Genomic DNA, 17,769 nt, shown 5'->3' with positions numbered 1-17,769 from the left:
TTTCAACACATGAACCCATTGAGGAGACACTCCGAACAAATCTAAACTATAGCCAAATATTATATATATATTTCTTATTGCTTTGTAAGGACTCCTTTTATTCAAAAATATTCTATGAGTTCTAATACAGATCACACATCTTTATTTTCAAATTACTCTCATTTTAAAATAATGTTTGGTTTATCCATTAGCATATCATTTATCATATGTTGGGAAGAGTAGACTGCTGTTGGAAAAGGTCAAACCATATTCTATGGTAAAGTGTTTTCAAATTCCACATTTTTTCCTTTTCTTTCTTCTTTTTTCTTTTGGTACTGGGGGTTGAACGCAGAGGTATTCTACCTCTGAGCTACGACCCTGGCCCTTTTTAATCTTATTTTTAAACAGGGTCTTCCTAGGTTTCTGAAGGTCTTGCTAAGTTCCTGAGGCCGGCCTTGAACCTGCAATCCTCCTGTCTCAGCCTCCCAAGAACTAGTATTACAGGCACCCACTGCCACGCCCAGCAAAATTCCACCTTTCGCTTCCACTCTCCATGTAGAACCCTTCCCTGTGTCACCACGCCCACTTCAGCTCCTCAGAAGTGAGGCTGTTAAGGTGCTCAGTGATTAGAGAATTTGAACATTTTGAAGGAGAAGTGGGTGGTGATGGCCCGTTATTGAAGCTTGAAAGAAAGCCAATGTGATATAATTTCACATTGGGAGCTGATCGCTATGGCAACAAAGAACAGATTTTGAAAAATAAGGTTCGGTATAATAGAATTAGAGAAAAATTGATTAGAAAAAAAGACTATCTTTTGTTTTGTATTCAACTGGTTTATTTTATGTACCAAACTCTACATTAGCACCCAAGGAATGTATTTCTGCTTCCAAAAGCAAACACATTTTAATTATGCTTACATGGTAGGAAGCTACAAGAAGGAAGTGCTTTTGCACTAATATTGCTTTTCTTTGCAAAAATAGTGACAGGATCTCTTTGGAGTCTTTTATTTGAGGAGAAATAGTTTAAGTTAAAATATATACATAGCTTTGAATTCTTCTTTTAGCGCTTAGAGTTTTCATCCATGTATTCACTCAACCAAAAAGTCTTCATTGAGCCAATGTGCTCAGAATGAACTATACAGTGCTGAGAACACTCAGACCTGGTCTCTCGTCTCATGGAACTAACATTCTATAGGAGGTATGTTTCCATACTCTTAAATATTTTTATTTTTTCGGGTCTGGGGATGGAACCCAGGGGCATTTGACTCCAAGATACACCCCCCCCTGCCCTATTTTTTATTCTTTCTTTTGAAACCGGGTCTCACTGAGTTGCAGAGGGCCTCACTAAGTAGCTGAGGCTGTCCACGAACCGCGATCCTCCGGTCTCAGCCTCCCAAATGCTGGGATTACAAGCGTGCACCACCAAGCCCGGCTTTTAAATACTTTTAAACCATGAATTCAGTAGCACCTAATATGCCAGTGTATGTATAGGTGATAATTTACTTAATTACTATTGCTTGCCACTTAAACTAATTTTTTTTATTATAATAAATGATTAAGTGGCGAATATGTTTGCATAGTAAGCCAAGTTTCTGAATATTTCTTTTAGATTGTTTACTACCAAGAAATTCTTAGCTTAAAATACCTAAATCTCTTTTTAAAAAAGGAAATCATACTCTAAAAGATAAAATTAAAGTCTTTCTTTCCAGTGAAAAGGCCATCTCATCAACACTGTTTCTAGAAATGTGACCTGAGGAGGACAGGGCAACAAGTTTTCCCCCTCCTCCTCCTCCTCCACCTCCTCCTCCTCCTCCTCCTCCTCCTCCTCCTCCTCCTCCTCCTCTTCCTCCTCCTCCTCCTCCTCCTTCTCCTCCTCCTCCTCCTCCTTCTGTGGTAACGGGAGTTAAACCCAGGGCATTCTACCTTTGCTACACCTCTAGCCCTGTTTTATTTTTATTTTAAAACAGGGTCTCACTACTTGCTGAGGCTGGCCTCAAACCAGTGATCTCAGCCTCTAGGGTCTTCTCAATTACCTGGTAAGAGTAGAATTTTGCTTTAGAAATCATACCAAAGTTTAACAAACTGTCATTAACAAAATGTCAGAATTCATTGTTACTACTCAGTGAACTGAGCCTTTATAGAGAAGGTCATTTTTTATAAGAAAAAAAGACCTATGCATTAAGTTGGGTTTGAGGGAAAAATATGAGCCAATTTTGAAGTGAATTTCTTTTCAGGAGATCAGCCCCAGAGAGTCCAAGGGTCTTAGAGGCCAGTTATAAATTGACAGACTTATTGGCATATTATCAGTCATTACATAATCCCCTATGACCATGATGGCTGGCCCAGCAAGAATGGGCTACCCCAAGTGGGATGTGGTGCTGCATACCGGTAATCTCAGTGCTAGGGAGAGTGAAACAGGAGGATCGCAGGTTTGAGGCTAGCCTCAGTAACTTTGTGAGACCCTGTAGGTAGCTTGGAGGTAGAATGCCCCTGGGTTCAATTCTTGGTAACACATACACGCACATGAATGGATACCACATTTTTATCCCAGGAAGACTCTCATTTCTTTTGCCCATTACATCATTTCTAAAATAAAAAGAAAACACTTCATTTCTTTACATTTATTTGTTAATATTTTAATTGCATTTTACCAATCATTGGACCCACCACACTATTTTACACAATTTGGATTTGCAAGAGCCAAAATTATAAATACCACTTCTTTTTGCTTGGCTTATAACAGAACTTCCCAGGGCACATATCTTTTCTTTACTAATTTTGTATTGAGGATTGAACCTAGGGGCATTCTGTCTCTGAAGTTCCTCCCTCCCTCCCTCCCTCCCTTCCTTCCTCTTTTTGATTCAAGGTCTCAGTTGCTGACACTGGCCTTGAACCTGCGATCCTCCTGTCTCAGCCTCCCAAGTACAAGGATCACAGGTGTGTGCCACTGTGCCCAGCTAGGAGTCCTTTGTAATTGTGGTTCTGGTCTTGGGTGTGCATGTGTGTGTCCTAAAGCAAGTATCTTACTCTTTTCTTTATCTCACTTTTCTTACTTACAAAATGAGGCCGTAAGGAGGCTGAGACAGGCGGATCACAGGTTCAAGCCAACCAAATAATGAACAATATAGGATTGGGGGTGTAGCTTAGGGGTAGAAAGCTTCTGGCTTTGAGGTTCAGTTCCCAGCAACACACACACACACACACACACACACACACACACACACACACACTCGAATGGAATAGACACTAGTGTTGTCCAGTGGTCCCTTTTCCTCCTTATCGCCTAAAACACACCCAAACTCATGCACACAGAATTTACTCCCTTTTTATTTATTCCCATAAAGGGAATCTTGTAAAAGACCTTACAAATCAAATCTGTATATGTCCCACTTTGGAATGCTGTCCATTCAGAACTGAAAAGTAAACTCACAGCACATGCCTGTAATCCCAGTCCTTGGGAGGCTGAGATGGGAGGATCGCAGCCCAGCCTCAGCAACTTAGTGAGACTCCATTTAAAAATAAAAAATAAAATGGGGCTGAGGGTGCAGCTCAGAGGTAGAATGACCCTGGCCTCAATTCCCAGGAGCAAAAAAAAAGGGAAACTCTGTGAAAGAATGCCGTCTCCCCTGCCCTCTCCTGCGCCCTCCCTTTCACATCCCTTGCCCTTGAACTCCTCACTCCTCACTCCTCTTCCTCACCTCCCTGAGCTTCTCTTCCTCTTTGTCCTGGTCACATGGCTGACAGTTCCCTAATATGGTGTGGCCATGGTTTTACTCAAAGTTAGGTGTCTATAAAGGGCAAAGCGGAGTGACCTCAGATGAGCCATTTGATACTTGGGCTTCCAGTCCTTTCTTTGTCTTCCTTTTCAGCTTAACTCTATGACTCCCTTAGGTGTTGGCCAAGTGAAACCAATCCCTTTGCCTCTCTGGTATGGACCTTCTGTGCCTCTTCCTGCCACCGGGAGCTCACACCCCTCGGGAGCTCACACCCCTCAGATGCTCACACCCCTCCCCAGCGCTGCAGTCAGCCCTTCCCACTTCTTGAAATCCATGCTCTGGGGTGCAGTTCACACCAGCTTCCTTTAGCAAGCAAGCTGACGGGTCCAGCCCGTCAGCTGTGGGACTGAGCAGAAAGGTTGAGTGCCGACGGCCGGAACAGAAACACACCAACCGGGAGTCGTGTCAAGCAGGATCTCGTTTATTTCTCTCAGGCAACCCAATTTAAAGCAAAAAAAAGCAAGGGGGATTTCCAACAGGAAACTATTCTAACCTATCAAGCTAAAGGTCACTCTTGCATGTGCAAAGCACATAACTTGCAGCCAATCATTATCCAATGCATGAGGGGTTCACGAGCACAGAAGCATTATTTGAGCCAATAAGGCTCAACATTACCAAATTGGGCTAGCGGGGGCAAGGGGAGTAGTTACGCCCTCCGTATCCGCTCGGCGCTACATGTTGCCGATTCATTCATCGGAAGTTCAGGTGGTTGTGCAGACCTGCGCTCGACGCTACATGCAGCTGATTCACCGGAAGTTCTGTCAGGCCGTCATGCAGACGTCAACGCGCTTGGCGCTACATGTAGCTAATTCATTGGAAGTTCTGTCAGGCAGTTTGAGTAGACCCCAACAGCAAGCCTTGGCACTCCTGGCGGGTTAAGACCACATGCATTTCAAACACCCACAAACCCCTATTCCTTTCTATCTCTAGCTTCAAACACAGATCAGAAATAGAAAAAAAAATCAAAATATTAGGTGCACAAATCAGCAAGAAAGGCAGGTCTCTCTCCAAAAACAAGATCTTTCTAGAGCAGAAAATGGGACAGAGAGACAGAGCAATGAGCAGGCCTAAAACAACAAGCCAGCTGGTATCTCTGGGTCTGAGAGAATAGTGCAAGTTCTGTGGGATAATTAGGACCAAAATACCGCATAAAAGTGGGAGACCAAATCGGGCACACTGCCTGAAACTGGAGAATTCCACCCATCCCTGGCCACGAGCAGAGGCTGAAGGAGCACTGCGCTTAGCACACTGTGAGCCGTGGGGTGAGGAGTGTGGTCACAGCCTTTCTCTGCCAAGGGCTTCGTGGCCTGTGTGGGGCTCATTCAAGGAAGCTTTGGTATCCTCAGCACCACCCTAATGCAGAGGTCCTGAGAGTCTCATATAAGATATGGTTCACACTGGACACACAGAGATGCCTTGGGGAGAAAACAACAAAACCCAGCAACAAAGCTGAGCAGGCCCATCCACGTGGTGAGGAGTGTACTCCCAAAGGAATGAAAACCGTGGAGCGAATAGAAAGGGCTGTAGAATAAGCGTGCTTAAAGTCGCCCGTGAGATCATGGAAGGGACAGCATTTATTTAAGTCTGATTCTTATTCCGAAAGGATTTGTCATGTTGTTGTTGGACCTGGGTCTTGGTAACATCCAGAAACTAGCTCAGCGTTCCACAGCTGGAAGCAGGAGGGTCACATTTCACACTCAGGCAAGTCTCCAAAGCCAAGCACGTAACCATCAGTGTCTGTAGGGCAAAATGTCTTCCTGTGTTTAGACCACCCTGAAAGGTGGGCACATTTTCTTTAAAATGGTTTGGCTCCTATTGCATCATGAACTGGAATATGATGATAAATTTCATAGAACTCCAACCCAATGGGTGTTTGTATAACTTGTTTGCCTTGGTAGTGTGAGGGTTATTTGGTGATGGGGGGGAAAGCAGTAGAGATTTCAATCTAACCGGGGGAAAGATTTGGACTCCAGCACCAGGTTTGTGTGGGATATTATTAAGCCAAGTGTTCTTACTTGAGAAAGTCAATGGTGCAGTCAAAAAGACAATCCTGGTTCCGGAGAAAATAGTGGCTATTGGTGGCATTCAATCAGGGTATTAAAGCGTGGCCTGGTTTGGGTAGGGAAAACCTCAAGGGCAGAGAATTCCAGGGAGAAAGAAGAACCTGATGAAAGGAGGAAGACTAGGAAGACAGAGCCATTTTCAGGGCCCAGTCTAGGTACCCGATAAATTTGAGAGGAGAGGACTAGGTAAGAGTCAGACCAAATTGTACTTATCCCTTGTTTAGCCACTACAATTTATTCTTGAAAACCCTGCTGTAAAAAGTCACAAAACAAAGAAAATTTTCCATTAACTTTAATATAGAAAATTAGACCGTTTTCCTAATGTGCACAAAGATACACAATTTGTACCAATAGAACAGTATGTCAAGTGAACAAGGATAATTTAATAGAGTTATAAAGAATAAGTTGAAGGTTAATACATACAGTTAGATATAACATACTCAAGGTTTATTGTATCCTCAAAGAAGAGAGGATATTTATAAAGAATAAGTTGAAGGTTAATAAATACAGTTAGATATAACATACTCAAGGTTTATTATATCCTCAAGGAGATGATAGTTCATGGTTATTCTTTGGAATGCAGTTTGTGATAGCCAGCTTTTCATCACAGAGATGAAATGCTAGAGTTGATGAGCTTAGAGAGAAGAAAGGTTTCCTTGGGTCACAGTTTCAGAGGTTTCAGTCCATGGATGGTTGGTCCTATTGCTTTTGAGTCAGTGGTGAGAGTGCACGGTGGGGCCAAGCTGCTCACCTTATGGTGACCATGAAAGAAAAAGAGACGGGAAGGATCAAGAGTCGCAGTAGTCCTGCAAGGGCATACCTCTGAAAATCAGTGACCTGATTTCCTTTCACAATGATCTGTCCCTTAAAGACCTCACCACCTCCCTATAGTACCACACCAGACCAGTCCTTTAACACATGAGCCTTTGGGGAACATTCCACATCTAAACTGTAGCCCACATTCTGTTTTCTGCCCCCATTTTTTTCCACCAAATTTTCAAACATATGTAGTAGGCACACAATTATTTGGTACTAAAACTGCAACAAGATAAGAAACTTAAAACTCAGTCAAAAGATGTTTTGGAGCCAAATGGAGACCCCATGAGACTGTCACGATGAAGCATCTGGAAACAGATGACTCCCCAAGAGTGGACATTGGGAGAAGGTGCTGTTCCCTGGTCCTCGCGCAGGACACCACACAGCTGAGGGTGCTGTAACGAGTTGCCACTGATGGGGCGGCTATAACGATGAATGGACATTGGTCTCTCACTGTTCAGCAGTTCAAGATCAACGTGATGGCATATTTGACCTGGGGAAGGGCTTGCTTCCTTGTATGCAAACGGCTTTTATCTTTACCTGGAAGAGAACAGAGATAGAGAATAAGTTTTCATATCTCTTCTTAAAAGGGCACTAATCTCATTCAAGACTTCTCCACCCTCATGACCAATTATCCCTGAAGCCTCCCTCCTAATAAACCCACCTTGCCGGGCGTGGTGGCGCACGCTTGTAATACCCGCGCTTGGGAGGCAGAGACAGGAGGATCGCGAAGGTTCAAAGCCAGCCTCTCTTGTTTAAGAGACCCTGTTTCCTAATAAAATATAAAATAGGTCTGGGAATGTAGCCCGGAGGTAGAAGACCTTCCAGGAACCCCAGTGCCACCAAAAACAAACAAATAAACCCACCTTGATGGTTAAGATTTGAACATGTGAATTTTTTGACAGGGAGGGTGCAAGCCTTCAATCTGTGATGTGATGGCTAGACAAAGAAGGCATCTTGGGGGCATCCAGACCTAGAAAGCAATCTTTAGTGTTCCTGCACATGTGCAACTTTGGGTGACCCCATGAGGGTATCTTTGACTCAACTTTAAGGTAGAACAACCTAGTTGCTCTTTAACAAATTTGAGGGTAAAATAGTTATCAGAAAACAGGAATCAGTTTGTGAGAAAAACGAGCCTTTTCAGAAAGAAGAGGGAAAGCTCATGAAAATAGAAGACAGACAATTGAATAGAAGAAGGAAACTTGGGGTGAGGAGTGTTATCATTTGGATTTAAAATAGCCCCAAGCTGGATGTGGTGGTGTACGCCTGCAATCCCAGGACTTGGGAGCCTGAGACAGGAGGGTCGTAGGTTCAAGACCAATCTCACAACGTAAGATACTTTCACCCACCTAGGGAAGTCTGGTTTGAAAACAAGGAATAAAAAAGGCTGGTTGGGAGTTAGAACGCCTCTGGGTTCATTCCCCAGTACCACAAAAATAAAAAAGTAAATAAAAGTGTTCTCAAAGCTTATGTGTTGAAAGCATTGCCCAGTGCAACAAGGTTCAGCAGTGGATGTGTCTGGAGGAAGCAGGTCAGAGGCAGCGTGGTCTTGGGGAGCTTGGGGACCATATGCATCTCATCTGTACCCTTCTCCTCTCTCTCTTTCTGCTTTCAGCCACCATGATGTGAGAGCCGCATTGCGTCACCCTGCAAAGTTCCTGCCACCACCACTGTGGTTTATGCTCCGGAGCCAGCCCTGTGGACTGAGACCTCTCAAGTCGTGAGCCCCAATAAACCCTTCCTCCTCTAAGTCATTCTTGTCAGTGTTTTAGTCATGGTGATGGGAAAGTTGACTAAACAGGGAGGTACTGGTGAATTAAATCGACAAAATTACTTACGTGCACGTACAAAGACGTAACAATGAATTCTACTCTCATGTATAACCATAATCATCAATAATAAAAGTAAAAAAGCAAGCAAGCATGAAAAGCAGCCCTTTCAAGTCTTTGCTGTTGAAATCACTAAGTGAACAGTCATTGTGCGAGGTAAGCTTGTAGTTGGGAGGATGAAGTTATGGTGGAGATGTAGATGCCACTATCAAGAAATGCTTGCTTCCTCCGTGTTGGCAGCCTGCACCTCAGCAGCCAGTCTACCGCGGCACTTGAAGGGAACGCAGGCAGCGGCCCCAGTACTTGGAGACAGCTTCGCTGACTTTTCCCGTCAACACCTAGGAGCGTGCTACCTTTTCTTTGTGTGACTTTCTTTGCCTGACTTCTGGGGCCGCTCATCTTTACAAAAATAGCATAACAAAGTGACCAAGACGAATTCATCTGTGACAACAAGGGTTGTTTGTTTGATCTCGTTTGCTACGGACACTGAGACAAATGTTGACTGAACTCGTCAACTTGATACCTCCAGTGTACACATGACTAACCACCTCAGAGGGAACGCCTGCTTCGAGTGGCTGTTAGGAATTGTGCTTGGTAACTGAAGGGAGAGCTCTATGAATAATAGTTGATATTTCCTTCCTTACTTTGTTGATTTAAACAAGGCTTTGCTCATCAGAGATGATTTTATTTTTATTTTTATTTATTTATTTATCTTGGTGGTGCTGGGGTTTCTGGAAACCCTTCTATCTCTGGGCTACACTCCCAGACCTATTTTTATATTTTTATTTGGAAACAGGGTTTCTTAAGCCAGCGAGTCTGGCTTCAAACCTGTGCGTCCTCTTGTCTCCGCCTCCCAAGTGCGGGGATTACAAGCGTGCGCCACCACGCCCGGCTAGAGATGATTTTAAAATCAGTAAAGCGAAGTCTCCAAATAAAAAATGCTACTTGTTGAAGCTTTCAAAATCTATATATATATTTTTTCATTAGAAAGAAAGCTAAGAAAGGAAAGGAAAAGAAATAAAAGCACACAAGAACAATGTAAGAAATGAAGTCCCAACACACTGTTCTCAGCTGCTCTTTGGAAAAAATCCCACCTAACCGGGCATGGTAGTACATGCCTGCAATCCCAGTACTTGGCAGACCCAGACAGGAAGGTTGTAGGTACAAGGCTAGTCTCAGTGGCTTAGCGAGCCCCTACTTCAAAATAAAGAATGAGACAGGGCTGAGGATGTAGCTTGGAGGTAGATTCCCTGGATTCAGTCCTGATCAATCTTTAGCCCTCTCCTCCCCACCAACTCTTCCCTTTTGAAATAAAAATTTGAACTGAGAATTTTTTTCAAATGCTCATAATTATCTTTAGTCTCCGTCAAAACAAATGCAGGTGTATTGTGAGGTTGGAGCTCACGTTTGCTACCTTATTAAATAATAACTCTAGAAAAATAAGAAGGCTTCCCAATGTTTACTGATGCTGAACCATGCTATTAAGTAATTAGTTAAGTTTTCATCATTTTATTGCTGACAATAGGATTATGATAATAATTAGTTATGTAGGAGTGGTACATGAAAGGAGGGAATCATGGACTATCTTCCCTATTGAGATGCTAAGTAGGTTTTAGGATCTACTTAAACCCAATTTAGTCTGAAATAACTATGGGCAGAAGAACAATTGTATCTAAAGTTATTTGTATCTTCCCATAAATTATAGCTCTCAGTCCTAGGGTCCCTTGGGATTTGCATAGTTTTCAACCTTAATATAGAACACAAATTTGGCCCTAATTTATATTCACAAAGACTCTGATTGAAGAATCCTTAATAATTAATGCATGAAAGCCAAGACCACACATGTATATTAATGTGTAGGCAATTATGTTAATGGCCAAATAACTTTCTACTATACATTTTAATTATGCATTGTATTGGCAGGTAGCTTTTAGAAGGCGCTTTCTCAACACAAGGCTGAATTTGTTATCTGCATTTAACAGAATCAGGAGCAAAAGGCACTGACTTGCTCAGGCTGCGGGAGTGAAATGGGATACGAATCCGCGGCTCTTGAGCTCTGGCTGTTTGCTGGGTTCTCCTGTGTTGCTTTGATCTGTTGCCTAGGAACAGCGGTGCTTCCTTACCCACTGGCACAATGTCTGCAGAGTACGTGATTACTGTGTAGAGTTTTTAAGTGAAATTCAGATTCTTATTAAATCAGTTCTTTGAATTCTGTACATAGGGGAAAGAAGAAGGAGAAGGAGAAGGAGAAGGAGAAGGAGGAGGAGGAGGAGGAGGAGGAGGAGGAGAAGGAGAAGGAGAAGGAGAAGAAGGAGAAGGAGAAGGAGAAAAAGGAGGAGGAGGAGAATGAGGAGAATGAGGAAGAGAAGGAGGAGGAGGAAGAGGAGGAGGAAGAGGAGGAGGAGGAGGAGAATGAGGAGGAGGAGGAAGAGAAGGAGGAGGAGGAAGAGGAGGAGGAAGAGGAGGAGGAGGAGGAGGAGGAGGAGGAAGAGGAGGAGGAGGAAGAGGAGGAGGAGGAAGAGGAGGAGGAGGAAGAGGAGGAGGAGGAAGAGGAGGAGGAGGAGGAGGAGGAGGAGGAGGAAGAGGAGGAGGAGGAGGAGGAAGAGGAGGAGGAGGAAGAGGAGGAGGAGGAGGAGGAGGAGGAGGAAGAGAAGGAGGAGGAGGAAGAGGAGGAGGAAGAGGAGGAGGAGGAGGAGGAGGAGGAGGAAGAGGAGGAGGAGGAAGAGGAGGAGGAGGAGGAGGAAGAGGAGGAGGAGGAAGAGGAGGAGGAGGAAGAGGAGGAGGAGGAGGAGGAAGAGGAGGAGGAAGAGGAGGAGGAGGAGGAGGAAGAGGAGGAGGAGGAGGAGGAGGAGGAGGAGAAGAAGGGGAAGAAAGCTACTTCGAAGTGATTATAGTTTGAGTAGTTGAATTTTGTCAAGGTTTAAAAAACAGATTATTCGCCAGGCGTGGTGGCGCACGCTTGTAATCCCCGTGCTTGGGAGGCAGAGACAGGAGGATCGCGCAGGTTCGAAGCCAGCCTCGCGGGCTGGTTTAAGAGACCCTGTTTCCAAATAAAAATGTAAAAATAGGTCTGGGAGTGTAGTCCGGAGATAGAAGGGCTTCCAGGAACCCCAGTACCACCAAAAAAATAAAAAAATAATTAAAAAAAACAGATTATTCTAAGAACTACATGGTGTAACTTTTTTCTTGGAGTTCCTGCTTTTGCAGTGTTTTTAATTAATTTGTTTGTTTTTAAGAGATGATCTCAGTATATTACAGCTGAAATAAATTTTCTCCTAAGTGGAAACAGTAATAAAATAACTTTGGAAAAACAAGAATAAAAATGAAAATAGTGATTTATTAAATGCCAACATTATTTTCACAACAACTTTTAAATATTGCCATCTCTGTTGCTCAGCTTTTAATCAGCTAGAATGAAATCACTGGGGCAATTAATTTGTACAGAGAAAGGTTTGGTTTGGGACTCGTGATTTTAAAGGTCTCAGTCGAAGACCAAGTGGCCCTGCAGCTTTGAGCCTCTGGTGAGTTGGCACGTGGTGGGTGTTGTGATGGAGCGATCAGATCACCTTATGAGTCAGACACAGTGGTGCACACCTATAATCCTAGTACTTGGGAGGCCAAGACAGGAGGATCCTAGGTTTGAGGCCATCCTCAGCAATTTAGCAAGATCCTGTTTCAAAATAAAAAGGGATGGGGGTTGTATCTCAGAGGTAGAATGCCCCTGGGTTCAAGCCCCAGTACTGAAGACACATAATAAGCCCTAAAACACCACCACCACCAACAACAACAAAAGTCCAGATCACCTTATGAGCCAGAAGCAGAGAGAAAGAGCTTGGGTTCCCACCAACACCTTTGAAGGCTTGCACCCAATGGTCTACGGGCAGCCTCATAAGGCCCTGCTTCCTAAAGGCACACAGCCCTTCTCAGCAGCACCAGGCTGGAAATCAAGCCTTTACCACATGGATCTTTGGGGACACGCATCCAAGCCATGGCATTTGAACCTAGAACTCTGAACCAACCCTCGGCCACCTGGCACTGTCTTGGAATAGCACAGTGGCCGGGACATGCCCTCTGGAGTCGGATCTGATTTCTGGTCCTTACTCTTTATCAGCCTGAGAATATTGCTCTAATACTCTGGTCAACCAAAGCAGGAGTAATCCTGTTTACTTTATAGACATCAGTGAGGATGAATCGAGTGACAAAATGCATGTAGAACACGAGGCCTCGGTCTGGCACATAGTAGGTGCTTCGTAAGTGTCAGTGGTCACTGTTGTTATCTGTATTTTCAGTTAGGAGAGATACAAGCGTGATGGAAGAGAGAGACAGAGACAGAGACAGAGAGAGGAGAGAGAGAGAGAGAGACAGAGAGAGACAGAGAGAGACAGAGACAGAGAGAGAAGAGAGAAGAGAGAGAGACTACACGTGTGAGGAAGTTTCTATGTACAAGTATTGCGGCCTTTCAGATTTGTTAAGTGCTTTTTAAGTTTGCTATCCAAACCTATCATTCTCTTTCTTTTTTGTGGTACTGGGGATTGAACCCAGAGGCATTCTACCTTTGAGCTACACCCCCTATTTTATTTTTTGAAATGGGGACTTGCAAAATTGCTGAGGTTGGCCTCGAACCTGTGACCTGCCTGTCTCAGGCTCTTAAATACTGGGATTACAGGTGTGGGCCACCATGCCCAGCTGACCCTGTTATTTTCTGATAAAGAAACTGAGGAGGACAGAATTCATCCCAGGTCCCTGAATGTGTTGGCTTACATTGCTGTGACAAAATGCCTGAGGACATTATCTTAAAAGGAGGGAGGACTTGCTTCTGCCGGGTTTCAGAGGCTTCACTGCACGGTTAGCTCCGGCCCTTTTGGGCCTGCGGTGAGGCATCAGGAGCCTGTGGCCAAGGAGGCTGCTCGCCTCATGGAGGTCAGGGAGCACCGGGAGAGATGGACAGGGCCTGGGTTTCAATATTTCCAACTGGCATGCTCACAGAGACCTAAATTCCTTCCATGAGGCCCCGGCTCTGAAAGTCTCCACCACCTTCCAACAGCGCCATCAGCTGGAAACCACACCTTCTGCTCATAGCCTTCGGGGCACGCCGAAGGTCAGAGCTGTAAGGCCAGGTGAGCCCAGGCCAAGGTCAAACCAGCCAACATGGTCAGGATATGGCGGTGGGAGGGACTGTGAGCCAATGGGGAGACCGAGGCAGGTGCAGAAAGATGGCGCTGCACGCAGACAGACTTTGGAGGCCAAGGCCAGGAGGGGGTGTGTATTGGCCTCTGCCTGGTGGTGGCAGCAGGTTGTTCTGGGAAGCTAATCTGTGGTTGTGGCTGCCAAGTGTAAATGAAGGCCCGAGAACAATTTGAGCTTGTGAAGAGGCCCATTTGGAAATACATCGGATGGATGACGCAGGACTCTAGGCGCTCAGCCAAACAGGTGCCAAGCCTACCAGGGAGAGTCTACCGGGTGCCAGAGATGGGGGCAGAAGGGGGCAGCAGAATACAGAACTCTGGGGACTGCCGGCCACGCCTGCCAGCCCAGCACCCTCCACAGCCGTCCACGGAGGCAGAGCGCCCAGGCAGCTGCGAGAGGACTGTCTCCAGCCCCACAGGGTGTGGGGGCTGAGTGCTCCCTGAGTGCTCCCTGAGTCTTCTCTGTTTCCTGTATGCTCAGTTTCACGTCTGTGGGTTCAGCCAACTGAGGATTGTAAATATTCAGAAAAAAAAGTGCATCTATACTAAAACATGTCCAGACTTTCTCCCTGTCATTACTCCCAAACAATACAGCGTGACAACTGCTTGCGCAGTGTTGACACTGCAGTAGGTGTTACAAGTAATCCGGAGATGGTGTGTAGTATACGGATGTGGGTAGGTTCCATGTAGACACTGCGCCATTTGTATCAGTTTGACTCTTTTTGTGTGTGTGCCTGAGGTGCTGAGGATTAAATCCAGGGTTCTGCACAAACTAGGCAAGAGTTGTACCAGTGAGTTCTGTCCCCCCGGCACTCAGTTTTCCCCTGCTTCTTCAGTACAGAAGACCGAACCCAGGGACACTCTACCAGTGAGCTACATTCCCAGAATATGCCCACTTTTTAATTTTTGAGACCGGTCTTGCTAAATTACCTAAGCTGGCCTCAAACTTGTGATCCTCCTACATCAGCCTCCTGAATCACTGGGATTACAGATGTGTGTTGCTGTTATTTATTTTTTAAAAGATATAGACTTTTGGGGGCGCTATAGGGGATTGAACTCAGGAGCATTCTACCTCCAAGCTACACCCCAGCTGTTTTTAAATTTTGAAATAGGGTCTTGCTAAGTTGCTGAGGCTGTCCTCAAACTTGTGATCCTCTTACCTCAGCCTCTGGAATCACTAGGATTAAAGATGTGTGTTGCTGTTACTTTATTTTTTAAAAAGTTTAGACCTTTTTTTTTTTTTGTATAGGGGATTGAACCCAGGAGCATTCTACCTCCAAGCTACACTCCCAGCTGTTTTTTTTTAATAGGGTCTTGCTGAGTTGTTGAGGGTCTCAAACTTGTGATCCTCCTTTCTCAGCCTCCCAAGTACTGGTGTTAGAGGCATGTGCCACCACACCTGGTTAAGAAAATGTGGTCTTTTAACTAAGCGGCTGCTGCCTGAGCACAGTAGGAAGAGAAACGTATTATTATTGCATAGGAAACTTGTGGTCTCTCCCACAGACCACCCTTCCCTTCTGGTCTTTCATGTACCTTCTGACTGTATTTGCCAAAGTTTCCTGTCTTTGATTCTCAGCAGTTTTCTCTGGAAAAAAAAAAAATTGGTGAGGAGATGAAACGAATGAAACGGGGGTGTTTCCTCGTTTAGGGAGCTCCTCGATGAATGGAGTCCAAGGCCAGAGAAGGTATAGAAATAAAGTTTCTTTTAAGTCAGGGAAAGATAGAGGACAAGACAGCTGCCTGACCCACAAGGAGACAGGGGAACCCCAGAAAGAGAGTGGCCTCGAAGCCCTTGGGGCTTCTAAATCTCCCGAGGGTTTCCAGCTGTTCCTTTAGCATTGGTCAGAACTGGGTTTTGAAGAATCCGTGACTTCTGCACAAGTTTCATCTTTAATGTGAATGGTCACCTGTGGCTGGTCGGGGCCCTGATTTCCCAGTGCCCACCGGCTCCTCTCCCCAACCTCACAGAAGGGGAGGCAGATGGCCGCTGTCATTCCTCCTGTTCTCAGGACCTCCGGCCCCGGCCTCACTAACATGATAATGGCGGGGAGGGCTTAATATGTAATATAAAAAGATTACGTCATCATCCCTGAGCTTGGGAGGCGGAGACAGGAGGATCGCGCAGGTTTGAAGCCAGCCGCACTGGGTTAAGAGACCCTGTTTCCAAATAAAAATATAAAATAGGTCTGGGAGTGTAGCCCGGAGGTAGAAGGGCTTCCAGGAACCCCAGTACCACCAAAAACAAAAACAACAAAAAAAGATTACTTCATCAACTTTGTGAGATCCTGTTTCCAAATAAAAGGTGCCAGGGTGTGGCTCAGAGGTACAACGTCACTGGGTTCAATCTCCAGTACCCTCCCCCAAAAAAAGAAAGAAAAAGAAAAAGAAAAGAAAAGGAAAAAGATGGCTTCAGGGATGGACTTTTACTGACATGGTTTCAAGTCCTTCTGGCAATCCAAATTACTGCCTTTAGGCAGCGAGGAGCTGGATTAGGCAAATAGAAAATCCCCTATGTCACTCCCTCCCCAAGTCCCATGGGCTTGCTCTTCCCTGGGCCCCCCTTTGGGTTTCAGAGCTGGCTTAAAGGATGCCGCCTCCCCTCTAAGCTTCAGGCTTCTCCAACTCCCAGGTCAGTGAGTCTTGACCCTGGCTGTACATAGAGTTTAAAAGAGCCCTGTCTCCAAAATATGTGTATCTGGCCTTCATCATAATCTCCAAGGTTGCAGAATTACTATATGTATTTTGAGAAACACGGTTCATCCTGGGGGGCATTCAGTGTCGAAAACTATAGCTGTAGACATTTCTGATTTCTGTAGAACACTTTTTTTTTGCGGTACTGGGGATTGAAACCAGGGGCCTTCTACCTCTGAGCTATACCCCCAGCCCTATCTTTTATTCTTTATATTAAAACAGAGTCTCACTAAGTTGCAAGGGCCTCGCTAAGTAGCTGAGGTTGGCCGAAAGCCTGTGACCCCCCTGTCTCAGCCTGCCAAGTACTGGGCTTACAAGCGTGCGCCACCATGCCCAGCTGTGGAATGCTTTTTTAATACACTGGACTCATCACAAAAATAACAAATGGGTGGGGCTGAATGTAGCTCAGGGGTAGAGGGAGCTGTGAGTCCAGTCCCCGGCACCACATAAAGGGGACATTAGCACTAAGAACACCTCCCACCTCAACCTCAATAAATCTGACTAGGGAAGCAGAGCCTGCTAAAATATGCAATATCTGAAATTTTCCATCAGTAACTGAATCCCAGGGCTCTGTAACTGCAGAGTTCCTGCTCTGATAATGGCAGCTGTCCCCAGAGTCTCCTGATGGAAACTCTGCAGCCTGAGAATCAGATTTTTCCATAAACTCTAGATATCAACTGGGTGGCTATCCTGTGTAGGAGAGGTGAAACTTTCCTTCTATCTATGCTCCTACTGTTTAGTAACCGGGGCCTGTAAATAAACTGACAAAAGATAAACAGAAGAGGGTTATTTCCATGTACCTGGAGGCTAGGGGGAGGGGAGTTCAAAGAAAAAAAGGAAAAATGCCCCAGAGAAGTGGTGGGTAGGCCTGGGAGAATATATACACTTTGAGAAGGGTGACACATTTTCCTTTGATAAGACAAAGGAAAAGGAGTTTAAGCTGGTAGAAATGGTAAATTCTGGGAAAGTAAACATGTGTGCTATCTTAATGGAAGATAAGAGTTATTTTTGTAATGTTTGTTTATGCAAACTCATCTTGGCACCAACTTTCTGTTTCCTGTGATAAGGGTTGATCTTTTCCTCCTGGTACAGATAGTACCATGGGAGAGGACCTTCAGAAAGGAAATTTATGCTCTGCTTTTGGGAAGAAAGGAGGAGAGGAGAAAGTTCCTCCTGTGTTTGCTATTTCTTAATAACCTTCAGCTCAAAAGCATCTATGCCAAAGTGCTATATTTTGGGGTGGAATATTTTTATTTCCCTTCTAATCAAACTTCAGAAAAATTAAGAACCAGGTAATATTCAGGAACATCAGTTCCTGGAATAGACTATGACTTAAGGGTCTCCTCCAACCACATTTGCTAAGGATTCAAATTAGTGCATCAGTCCAGCTTGACGTGATCTATCAGCCTTATGGCCATCAGGGTAAAAGG

The sequence above is a fragment of the Muscardinus avellanarius genome (assembly GCF_963383645.1).
Source record: "Muscardinus avellanarius genome assembly, chromosome: 13".
NCBI lineage: Eukaryota > Metazoa > Chordata > Mammalia > Rodentia > Gliridae > Muscardinus > Muscardinus avellanarius.
This window is presented reverse-complemented; position numbering follows the sequence as displayed.